Raw genomic sequence first — 12,177 nt, 5'->3', positions numbered from 1 at the left:
CCCCTCCAAACTCTGCCTTGCAGTTGTTGCAAACTTGTAAACCTGAAATTGGTGCCTATGCTGTCTAGTTCCTAGTTAGATACAAGACAACTGACTGGGTACTTTCAGAGAGTTTTATTTACCAAAGAGTCACGATCCATCCACCAGTCATTGAGGAAGCTTTATCTCCACTTTATTATTTTTGTTTTTGGACATTGCTGGACCAGTTTTACCATGTGGTTCCTCTAGTTCCAGGTGCACCCTTTTGTACAGTATGCTTTGCTGCTGGCTTCTTATGGTTCATTATTGCAACCATGAAGGAAACTTATCACTGGTTATGCAACCACCATCTCACTCACACTCAGACACGCGTGCGTGTACGTACACACACACACACACACACACACACCAAAATATATTTTGAAACTATGAAATTGCTGACTGACTTACGGGTCCTGAGGCTTTTCGTTTGAGGGGTGGGCAATTATTTGTAACTAGGCCCTGCCCCGTTGCCATGGACAACCAGGGAGGTGACAGCTGATCTGAATCAGACTGGACATCAAGACATTACTCCAGATCCTATAGATTCCTGGATGGTCCTGTCTCCTTTATACTTGTGACGAGCTCTGTGGCCTAGTCTTATGGTCAGTTATGGCTCCCTGAGCAGTCCTGGGGTGGGGTGGGGTGGGGGGTGGCAGGCGGGGGTGGTAGCGCACTCATTGTTGGAGGTTTTATCTTCCACATCAACTAGGCCCACCCCTCCCTCGATCTCCCTGCTCAGGTGAGCATAAAAGATCCCATGGCCCTATTTGAAGAGGAGAGGGGAGCTCCCCTGATGACCTGACCAATGTCCCTTCCCTCAGCCAATGCCACCAGAAATAAAAAAAACAAATGGCTTAGTCAGTCATGCAACTCAGCTGCAGTTTGAGGACTTGCTGTGCACAATTTGCCTACATTAAAACGGGGACTACACTTCAAACAATAAATCATTGACTGCAAGTCGTCATAAGGTGCTAGATAAAAGCAAGCTCTTTTTCCCTCAGTTGAAATCAGACTTGCAAATCAGAAACTCGACATTTCGTCGATGGGTTGCTTGAACTGCAGCAACCATATGAAAGGCGATGGTTATCTCGACATCACTAGACACCTGTCTGCAGAAAATCCCCATCATTAAGCTCTAATCTTTGGCTCTGTGCAACACGGCTGAAGATTTCCAGGATTCTTTACATCTTTTTCAACAGCCAATCTATTTTCACTTTGGCTTCCCCATTCTCGTCCGCACGACCAGAGGAAAATATCCCAGTAGTAATTTTTTTTTTTTATACGCAGCCATCATTATTAGATACAGCTGCAGATGCCATAACACACAGGACAAGCCATTCTACAACTCCTTCCCCTTCACTCTGTCGAACTCAAGACCTCCTTCCCTCTCAGTCTTTCCTTCCTCTTAGAATCTACAGCCTTTTAAACATCAGCCGAACCACTATTTCCTGACCTAGTCTGTGTTTCTCCTGTTCCTTCAGCCTTGGCGGTGTCCTGGAGCATAGCCTTTGACCTTTAACCTTTCACCTAGACTTTCTGATTTAAATGCCATTCTTGACCACTAACAGAGGCAGTGATCGTTTTCCCCCTCAAAAATCTTGGCTGTTCACAATATATGTTCTATTTCCAAACTAGCTTCATACAGCATGCTGCAAACATCACATAGGATTGGGGGCTGGTCGAGAGATGAACAGGGGGCAAATTATAGCTCAATGCATTACTAGCCCTACTCCTCAAGTCCGACTCGGCCCCCTATTATTTCATTCATTTAACTACCTCACAAACCCCCGCCATTTATAAATCAGACGACATCACAAGTCCTCTACCTGGTTGGGCCTTCCTTTGCAGGCTGCTGATAACAGGTTACCATCGACCACCTGCTGCTCCTAAACCTTTAATTGTGTGCTTTTAATTAAATTGTTTCTCAATTTCAGGTTCCTTGTTCCTTTAACTTTACCAAGAATTTCATAGTTTCAAAAGATTATCTGCTGCTGTTAAACCATGCAAGAGACCATAGTATAGAATCTGAGTTTGTCTCCTAGTAACCATCTCCATCCAACAACCACAGTGCAAATGTTACTGCTTCTTGCCTCTTTGGTTTTAAGTTGTTCCCCTCTTCCCCCATTTCCCCACCACCAAAATGTGTGCTTTAAGCAGGTGACAGATTCAAACTCCAGTAAAAAAAAAAAAATTGGAAATGTAACTATTTGATGCAATTTTACTACAGTTATCAGACTTTAAGGAACTCCTTGTTGTAACTATGTACTGTCAAATCATTAGAAAATAGTGAGGGACCGCAAGATTAGGACTGGATGGCTCGATTTAGAAAACTGGGGCCCAAGACCCTCCCTGTACAGAAACTAGGTAGTTTTCAGTGTCAAGTCTGTCACAAATTCTGGCATTGGCACAATTTGATCGCAATGAATGTCCTCCACGCCCTCACGAGAAGTTAATGTTGACCACATCTTCGGCAAGGATGCCAGAAGGTGTCTCAAAGGAGGTCAACTTCTTGACGAGGCACTGAAGCCCTCAAGAAGCAGAGGTAACAACTTGGAGCCAGGACAACAGTCACTGGGCCCTGAATTTAAGGTAAGACGCCTCAATTTCATACAATTTCTGAGTTCTAAGCCCTCTTCGCCCAAGACCCTGCAACTGCTTTTCCTAGTCTGTCTTCCTTGTGCCCTTCCCAAAGAATGAACAAGGAACGTGCTCATAAATATCGACTACCTCCTTTCTTGAGGGCCAGATGCTCGCAAGTATTCAAGAGGGGCCCCAGAGTAACTCTTCTCATTTTCTCTCCCAAACCTAACGTCCATCTACTAATTCTGCTTACTTCCAGCAGCATACATGTGCAGTGTGTTGGGATCATAGTGCAAGAAGCGTCCCCACTGCCATTCAGCAACATTGCCCACCCGTAACCTCTCGTTTATGAAGTTAATGTGAAATGACCCACACTTAGGTTCCATTGGCTTTGTCCAGGGCTACTACCACTGGCAATTTTGTTAACCACTCGTTGATTTTGCAGTATTGTTTGAATGCATATGATTTATCAAGAAAAAGCAAGGAGTGCAACTGGGGGGCGAGCGTGGTGTGCGAGCGGGGAGTGGAGAGGGAGTGAGGAGACCGCGCGAGTGGAGAGAGAGTGAGGAGACCGCGCGAGTAGAGAGAGAGTGAGGAGACCGCGCGAGTGGAGAGAGTGTGAGGAGACCACACGAGTGGAGAGAGTGTGAGGAGACCACACGAGTGGAGAGAGTGTGAGGAGACCACACGAGTGGAGAGAGTGTGAGGAGACCACACGAGTGGAGAGAGTGTGAGGAGACCACACGAGTGGAGAGAGTGTGAGGAGACCACACGAGTGGAGAGAGTGTGAGGAGACCACACGAGTGGAGAGAGTGTGAGGAGACCACACGAGTGGAGAGAGTGTGAGGAGACCACACGAGTGGAGAGAGTGTGAGGAGACCACACGAGTGGAGAGAGTGTGAGGAGACCACACGAGTGGAGAGAGAGTGAGGAGACCACACGAGTGGAGAGAGAGTGAGGAGACCACACGAGTGGAGAGAGAGTGAGGAGACCACGCGAGTGGAGAGAGAGTGAGGAGACCGCGCGAGTGGAGAGAGAGTGAGGAGACCGCGCGAGTGGAGAGAGAGTGAGGAGACCGCGCGAGTGGAGAGAGAGTGAGGAGACCGCGCGAGTGGAGAGAGAGTGAGGAGACCGCGCGAGTGGAGAGAGAGTGAGTGGAGAGGGAGTGAAAATGTGAGAGAGAATTTCAACATCAAAACAGTGTAAAATTAATTAACAAAATCATGAGCACTGGTAACCTTGATATAACAACCCGTGGTTAGAGATGAAGCAGAAAAAACTGAGGGCTGAGACAGAAAAAGCCTAGAAATGAAAGGCCAGAGACCACTTTGAGTTCCACCTTTCACCAATGAATCTGTATTTCACATGTATTTAAAGCACGCATTCTAAGGGCACAGAAACAGTTTGAACTTGAAACAAATCTTCCCGTGCAAAAAAACATGATCATACTGGGGGAGGTTGGAAAGATTGTGAAACAAAATCTGGTTTCACGCACCTATATCCAATGTTTTCTTAAATATTCATTATTGTCTGGAAGACATTGAGTTGCAAATATTTAATTCACAACCTCATTTTTCAGAAGACATGTTGGCTCTGGTGAGATGTCACCTTGGAGGCTGCTGGTATCTTTGTGTGACGGTCACTTCGCCACCAATTGAAAGGCCCAGTATCTTACATTCTGCTTGTGGTAAAATGGCGTCCACTGTAACCTTCACTGCAATACCGGGGGAGAGAGGGGAAGCAAATGTTATTCCGTGAGGAACTTGCTAGAAATGTAAAAGGTTCTCGGAAATGATCGGCACATTTGGATAATGTGATGTACTGCCTTTGTTTTGAGAAAAAAAAAAATCTGTATGGACTGAACAGAAATTCTATTAAATGGATTATTTTTTTTGGTCAACTGATAATGTCAACACTTGGATGGTTGCAAGAATGCAATTTAACTCCATTTTGTTTCGAGGAGTTACAGGCTGGCCCCCCCCCCCCCACCCCCTGACACAACAGAGTTACACAATACAGTGTTTTTGAGGGAAGGAGGAAAACAAAATTTAAACCTAGGCTACCCGCTCCTGGTTGTTACCCGACTCCTCACAGAATGTCAACGTGCACACATAATTGGATTTAGCTATGATGCCTCATGTAGTCGCATAGCTTGTTGCTACTGTCAAGACTCACACTTGAATAATGGCCAGTCGAACAAAGTATGAGAGGGCTGCCAGCGAGTAAGGAACTGTACCCCATGAAGAAGCAGCACCTTGAGGGCAGGAAGGAAGATGACCATTAGTTTTGGGGGGGGGGGGGGGGGGGGGGGGGAAAGAGGAACCTCCCAGCCTCAAATTAATGTCATTTTATTTTGAATAAAGGCTGAGCTTGAAAATAAACAGTGGGGTTGTCCTGATTTTCACGGCCACCCAGCTGCTGGTAAAGCAGTGCGGCAGGCCTTTATTGAAAGAGAAAAGAAGAACTTGCATTTCTATAGCGCCTTTCATAACCTCCATTCCCTACTTCCAGGCAGGATATCGACTGACATACCAGCTGATGTGCCACATATGGTCAAAGTCGCTAATCGACACTCTTGTTACATGGGATCAGCTCCATTTTCTCAAAGTTAGCCCACTCAAATCAGTAAATATCTGAAGAATATTGACACCAGACTCTGTTGGCAAATAAATTCAACGACACTGTGCACTGATTATCTCCCCTCTTTCCGCACCCCCACCACTCTCTCCCCCCACCCCCACTCTCTTCCCTCCCTCCCCGCCCCCCCCCCCCCCCGTGCCCACCACAGTAGTGACCTCCAACATCAGCTAGTTCCTGTTATGACCAATCATAGCATTGTCCAACTGTCCAGAGGATTACACAGCATGGAAAGCACAGAATCAGGCCATTCGGCTCAGCCGGTCCATGCCAGTGTTCATGCTCCACATGAGCCTCCTCCAACCCCTCTTCATCTCACCCTATCACCATATCCTTCTATTCTTTTCTCCCTCGTGTACCTTCCCCTTAAATGTATCTATGCTATTCACCTCAACCACTCCCTGTGGTAGCGAGTTCCACATCCTCACCACTCTCTGGGGCAAGTCTAATGGAGAGGAGATCATCAAAAACTTACACCAATGGGGCAGTTGGAAGCACAAGCAGGAATTGGCTTGGCAAACATTGATTGCTGGGAGACGTGGGAGGTTCTCTAACAGTGAAAGGACAATAAGTGCAAGATAATTAGGATAAGGAAGGCCATTTGGCCCTTAATCCATCTAGAGGGAGATCCCCACGGCTGGGGCAAGTGAGGAGATCCCAGGAGAAATCCTGCAAATTCCTACAATTATCACTTGCAGTGTCTATTTGTTTTTGCCCAAGTACTGCCACACAATTGTGCCTTGAAAAGTCCCAGGACCAGTATCCAAGCAGATCACAGCTACAGCAAATCACTCAGCCTCAATCACATCACACAGTGACTCTCCTGAAACAAGGAGGGGGAGTGGAGGTGGGAAGTCCATTTTAGAGCCTGCGTCTAGTTTTGAAAACTATTCTCTGGATGTTCCACTCGGCCCTCTATCCTGAACTCAGATTACAGCCAGGTTGTTAAAAGAAAAAAAATTGCAATTATTTGAACTCCACACCGATTCTTACATTCACCAGGCATGACTGTACAGTTTCCTTTACCTACTTCTGCTCAAATACAGGAAACCTCCAGAGCAAACACATACGTAGCAGAAAATGGCAGCCTATATTCTACCATAGATGTTAAACTGCTCTATAACTTCATAATTGCCGAAGAGTTTGGACAAGAGGAGGGTCATTTTGTCTCCTGTTCGCTACTGCTAGCGGCTTCAACTGAATCGTGCATAATATTTTCACATATACACTAAGGAGCCTGGATAAGATGAACTGCCATTTTGACGCAGGAAAAAAACTGCTCTTTAAATGTTGGGAGTTGCAATGTGGGCGGAGTGTATTTCTGATCTCTAAAAAAAATTAGCTTGCTTTGAAGGCAGATGAAGTTATATTTTGTCCCCTTGCAAGATTTGCATTATCTTGAAGAGGAAAAAAACCTTTGTAGCTGCAATTAAATCTAACTTATCTTGTGACGTACTTATAATTTAAAGGAACGCTCTTGTCTTAGGCTAAACGATCATCACGTGCCTTGGTGCTAAGACAGGACATTGTTTTAAAAAGCTAGATATTACTGCCTTATGTAAATTTAAACATTACTTTTTTTTAAATGTATTCGCTTTGAGGTTGAAATCATTTGCAGTAGCAGCACAGCCTGTCAGGCCAAGGTCAAGTGTTGAACTCTGGGGGGAAAGAAAAGAGAGAAAAGGAGAACACTCAAGAGAAAGGCTGACCTTTGATTGCTGTGACCCCCAAAGACACAAGATTGCACGCTTTGTTGCCATGGCTACAATCTTTATCCGTTGTTAAATGACCAGGCCCGCACCCAGGAGGTTTTATTTTAATGAGTTTAAGCACAAACCTTGCATACCAATCTGAGTTATATGGGTATTTGGTATTCTGCTCATACAGTTTACCCTTTGAACCCCAATTCTCAGGCAAATTCTAACTTCACTCAATAACAAAACCAGTGAGCCTCCCCTCAGGGCACCTTCTCCCTCGATGAGAACACTCACCCGGAAATAAATCAAACTGGAGCAGGAAACACTCAGGAGGGCCCCTCATAGACCTCCAGCCTGAAGAAGTAATCGAGAACTTAAGATGAGAAATGTGCTTGCAAGGCAGCATTTAAAAAGCTTCACCTTAATGAGAAACTGAAAAAAAAATTAGATATTCAGCTGTGGCTTAGTGGGTAGCACTCTCACCTCAGTGTCAGAAGGCTGTGGGTTCAGGTCCCAGGCCACAGACTTGAGCACAAAATTCAGCTTGACAGTGCAGTCCTGAGGGAATGTTGCACTGTTGGAGGTGCTGTTAATGAGACTTAAACTGAGGCCTTTGCCTATCCTGTTAGGTGGGTGTATAAAATTCCACAGTACGATTTTGAAGCAGCGCAGTCCTGGTCAATATTTATCACTCAATCAACACCCATAAACAGATGATCTGGTCATTATCACATTGTTGTTTGTGGGAGCTTGCTGTGCGCAATTTGGCTGCTGTGTTTCCTACATTACAACAGTTGACTACAATTGTAGATCACTGACTGTAAAACACTTTGGGATGTCCCGAGGTTGTGAAATGTAAGTTCTTCCTTTTCTTGTCAATTTGAGCAGAGAAGTGTACTGGTGGTAGCATAGTGCTGGTGAAAGGTAAAGCTCGGACCCATCCCACCTACTGACCGGAATGGACCCTGTGTGGCCGACAGCGTTTTAAAGAAAAGCACTGAAAAAAACGCAGTCACTGCTCTCATCCATATTAAATAATTAGCTCAACACGCTCCCACACACTGCAGGGCAAGCCTTTGTTGACAGTCCGGCATGCAAAAAATGTGTCACTATATGAGGCATGGGAAGACTCCACAGCTGGGAATGAAACAGATTTGGTTAAAAAGGAACGAGAGAATTTGACAAAACCAAATGTCAATTTTTTCCTGCATTGACAAAAGCCCTTTATGGGGGTTAGTCAGTAGACAGCCCTGTCAAGTGGATCAGAAAACAACTGACAGATAGGTGCTGCACATAACTTCTAATAAATCTCATAAAAGACAGTTGTTAATTTATACAAAGATTTAATTTATGCCAAAAACTTTATCGTGTAGAATAGTGAATGAGAAACATGTTTTATTTTCTGTGCAAAAGAGGCTTCACTTCATTAAATAAACTTGCTGTGAGCTTCTCCAAAGAAATCTGAAAATATATGAGCAGTTTTCTTTGTCCCACCACTTTCTCCCTTAAATACATCTCCAACTCCAGACTGTTAAGATCTCTAAAGGTGCCTCACAAGAGGATGTGAGTATTCTCAGTCAGATACCTAGTGGGGTATGGGACCCACAGGACAAACCTATCCCCACTTGGCAAGCTCACTCAGAGGACGCATTGGATGGTGTGCAAAATTAAAATGTTACACTAGTGCAGCAGGTGACGGTCTTAAGTACAGACTGAGGCACATTGTTGAAATGGAATATAGGGAGCTGTACTCTGTATCTAATCCCTTTTTTTTTCCTGTATCTAACCCCATGCTGTACTGTCCTGGGAGTGTTTGATGGCGATAGTGAAGAGGGAGCTTTACTCTGTATCTAATCCGTGCTGTACCTGTCCAGGGAGTGTTTGATGGGACAGTGTAGAGGGAGCTTTACTCTGTATCTAACCCCATTTTTTTTTCCCCTTTTTTTTGTTTTACTCTGAATCTAACCCCGTTTTTTAAATTCTCTTTTTGTATCTAACCCCGTTTTTTTTTGATGGGACAGTGTAGAGGGAGCTTTACTCTGTATCTAACCCAGTGCTGTACCTATCCTGGGGAGTGTTTGATGGGGACAGTGTAGAGGGAGCTTTACTCTGTATCTGACCCCGTGCTGTACCTATCCTGGGGAGTGTTTGATGGGGACAGTGTCGAGGGAGCTTTACTCTGTATCTGACCCCGTGCTGTACCTATCCTGGGAGTGCTTGATGGGGACAGTGTTGAGAGAGCTTTACTCTGTATCTAACCCTCCGTGCTGGACCTGTCCTGGGGAGTGTTTGATGGGACAGTGTAGAGGGAGCTTTACTCTGTATCTAACCCCCATGCTGTACCTGTCCTGGGAGTGTGTGATGGGGACAGTGTAGAGGGAACTTTACTCTATATCTAACCCTGAGCTGTACCTGTCCAGGGAGTGTTTGATGGGACAGTGTAGAGGGAGCTTTACTCTGTATCTAACCCCGTTTTTTTTATTTTCCTTGTTTTTTTTGTTCTACTCTGAATCTAACCCCGTTTTTTAAATTCTTTTTTTCTTTTTTTGTATCTAACCCCTGTGCTGTACCTATCCTGGGAGTGCTTGATGGGGACAGTGTAGAGGGAGCTTTACTCTGTATCTAACCTTGCGCTGTACGTGCCCTGGGAGTGTTTGATACGGACAGTGGGTACCTGAAACAAGGAAAAGTCCCATTCCCCAGCACTAACATCCCTCACCTTGTTCAGCACAACATTTCACCAAAAACAAATGTTAAACAAAATTCTGTAGTTAAATAAGGCTGAATCCTTATATAATAAAATGCTGCCTTTTAAAATAGGAAAATGGAGCAAACTGAAGGGGAGAAACATCTTTGACTATACTCTGAGGACCACACCTCTTGGTGGAAGCTGGTGTTGTATCTTATGATTTGGTTGTGTTCTGAAGCAGCCTGATATTTAGTGTCAGATAACAGCTCTCTCACACCAAGGTTAGATGTTCATTCTGGGGCTGGTTCAGGCCCCAGTTTTAGCCAATAAGTGTAGGGACACATGGCCACTGAAGTTTACACTCTGCTCAGCCTGTCTCCTTCAGCCATTTGTGTAGCGTTGTGTTTGATTTGAAACTGTAAATTAGTTTTTTATCCGTTTGAACTTGTTTTGTAAGTGAATAAAAGATGATCAGCTCAAACTCTATTTTTATTCTGTTCTGCGAGCACAAATTCTTCCTTTCTGCTGCATCGTTCTGAACTCTGTTAAGTATGTCCAAGGCGAGAGTCTTCCTTGGCTATCTGATGCAAGGTGAGCTTCCTCGGAAGCGAGAGACAGCTGCAGTTCAGTAAGCCATGGTAGGAGGCAGAGGTCAAGGGTCGTGGAAAATCGATCTCAGCTCCTTACAACTATGGAGTTGCTCGTTGACACAACAACTTGCATTTATAGAACACCCTTAACACAGCAAAACGTCCCAAGACACTTCACAGGAGCGTTATCAAACAAAAGTTGACACCTAGTCACGTAAGATGATATTTGGGCGGGTGACTAAAAGCCTTGGAAAGAGATAGGTTTAAGGGAGCTTCTCAAAAGAGGAAAGAGAGAAGAGAGAGGGGGAGAGGTTTAGTGAGGGAATTCCAGAGTTTGGGGCCCAGGGAGCTGAAGACACAGCCGCCAGTGGTGGAGTGAAGGAAATCGGGGATATGTGAGAGGCCAGAATTGGAGGAGTGCAGAGATCTCGGAGGGTTGTAGGAGGTTACAGAGATAGGGAGGGACAGCAAGCTTCGTTGGTAAACATGGCAGACAAGCAGCCCATGGGCGTGAAAACAAGTCACAGCAGTGAGTGCCGCCATGTACTGATGCTGGCAAAGCCCAGTGCTGGTCGGACATTATATCCAGCTGTTACCCACTCCCTCCACTTAGCGTGCAGCTGTGGAGATACATCAAATGCAACCAATCCCCAATTCAGTTTCATTCGGCATTCCCACAAGCTGCATGATGTGTAACTAACTTGGGGCTGAATTGTGCGGGAACTACACAGATAAATTGGGTAGATGCAGCTCTGTAATTCCACGCTTTATGACTGTCAGCAAAAGGACAGGATAGCACATTTCTCTGGGTAAGCTAAATGAACCGAGGAGGGATTGGCTGGGAACAGTGGGCTTCCTTCATGTTCCCCACAAAGTCTGCACTGAATTTAAAAAGTGAGCTAGTACGCTCTGGAATGCTGCTCCAGCTCTTTAACAGTCTTTGTTTGCCCTGCTGCTGATCTCTCAGTTCATAGCTGTCACAAAAAGTATGGTGATACAGTCAACACTGCACACGGCCCGAAATACTGTTGACGTGCTGTCTCCAACCACAGATCAGATCATCAGGTGGTTCCAACCATGATGGAAGCGGGAATCCCATTGCTTGGAAAAATTCAGGATTCAATTCATAGGTTCTTTCATCTTCCCTTTCATCCTCCGTTGAATGGCCCAGGGAGAAGCAACCTCTTCTTGCTGCAGTCAACCCTTGGGCTATGATTTTCACATATCAAATAATGGGGAGATTCTGATCCTCCAAATGGGTTAAGGCCAAAATTGACCTGGATAGGACTTAGGTCTTGGAAATTAAAGCACAGCACACTGGAGCTACACAGCAGGCCGTAGAAAGGATGCATTAGACTTTCATGCATCTCAAAGCATTCATTTTTCTTTCCAGATGCTGAAGGAGTGGCTGATTTTCAGCATTTGCAACTTTCCCCTTTATTTGTCCAGTCATCACCATTTCACTTTATTTCTTCATCACCCAGTAGGAGATCTCAGTAATCCACCACAATGGCCAACTGATGATAGGTAATTGGAAGATTCCCACTGCCCCCAGACACGAGTGTTTTGCTTCTGATTGGTCTATTGCAATGACTTATTCAACTACCCACCCTGTGCAGATCAAACCCATTCTCTTCATTTGAAAAAATGATGTTGTCTTGCAACAAGTTCTGGCAGGCCCAACACCTGCTCATCTCCTGACGCAGAGCACAGATGTAAATTCTATCAGGTACTGAACATTTACCCTGCTAGAGCAAGATCTCAGTCTCTCTGAACAAGCAACTTCAAATGCTCAATTTAATTTTTGTGGTTTTAGGCAAAAGCAAACTTTGATTCCCAAAAAGCCTCATGAAGGCTGATAACCTGAGATTGAAGGCCCCACCTCATGGCAAGTTTTAAGGTACACTTCCGCAGGCCCCGTGCCAGGGAACACTTCCACAATTGAGCAAAGCTGATACACAAG

General features: G+C 45.1%; 1 protein-coding gene across 6 annotated transcripts in view; it reads left to right on the top strand.

Moving 5' to 3' along the window:
- The window catches only part of LOC137358534 (RNA-binding motif, single-stranded-interacting protein 2-like), a 247,677-nt gene extending 243,176 nt beyond the window's left edge, over positions 1-4,501 (top strand). For all 6 annotated transcript variants that reach the window (XR_010971222.1, XM_068024459.1, XM_068024458.1 and 3 more), the window contains exon 15: positions 4,181-4,501. The gene's annotated coding sequence lies outside the window, so the exon portion shown is untranslated. The remainder of the gene's footprint in view (positions 1-4,180) is intronic.
- The last annotated feature ends 7,676 nt before the right edge of the window (positions 4,502-12,177 follow it).

Source organism: Heterodontus francisci, chromosome X (genome assembly GCF_036365525.1).
Source record: "Heterodontus francisci isolate sHetFra1 chromosome X, sHetFra1.hap1, whole genome shotgun sequence".
NCBI lineage: Eukaryota > Metazoa > Chordata > Chondrichthyes > Heterodontiformes > Heterodontidae > Heterodontus > Heterodontus francisci.
Note: the sequence above shows the minus strand (reverse complement) of the source record. Positions and strands in the feature narration are given on the sequence as shown.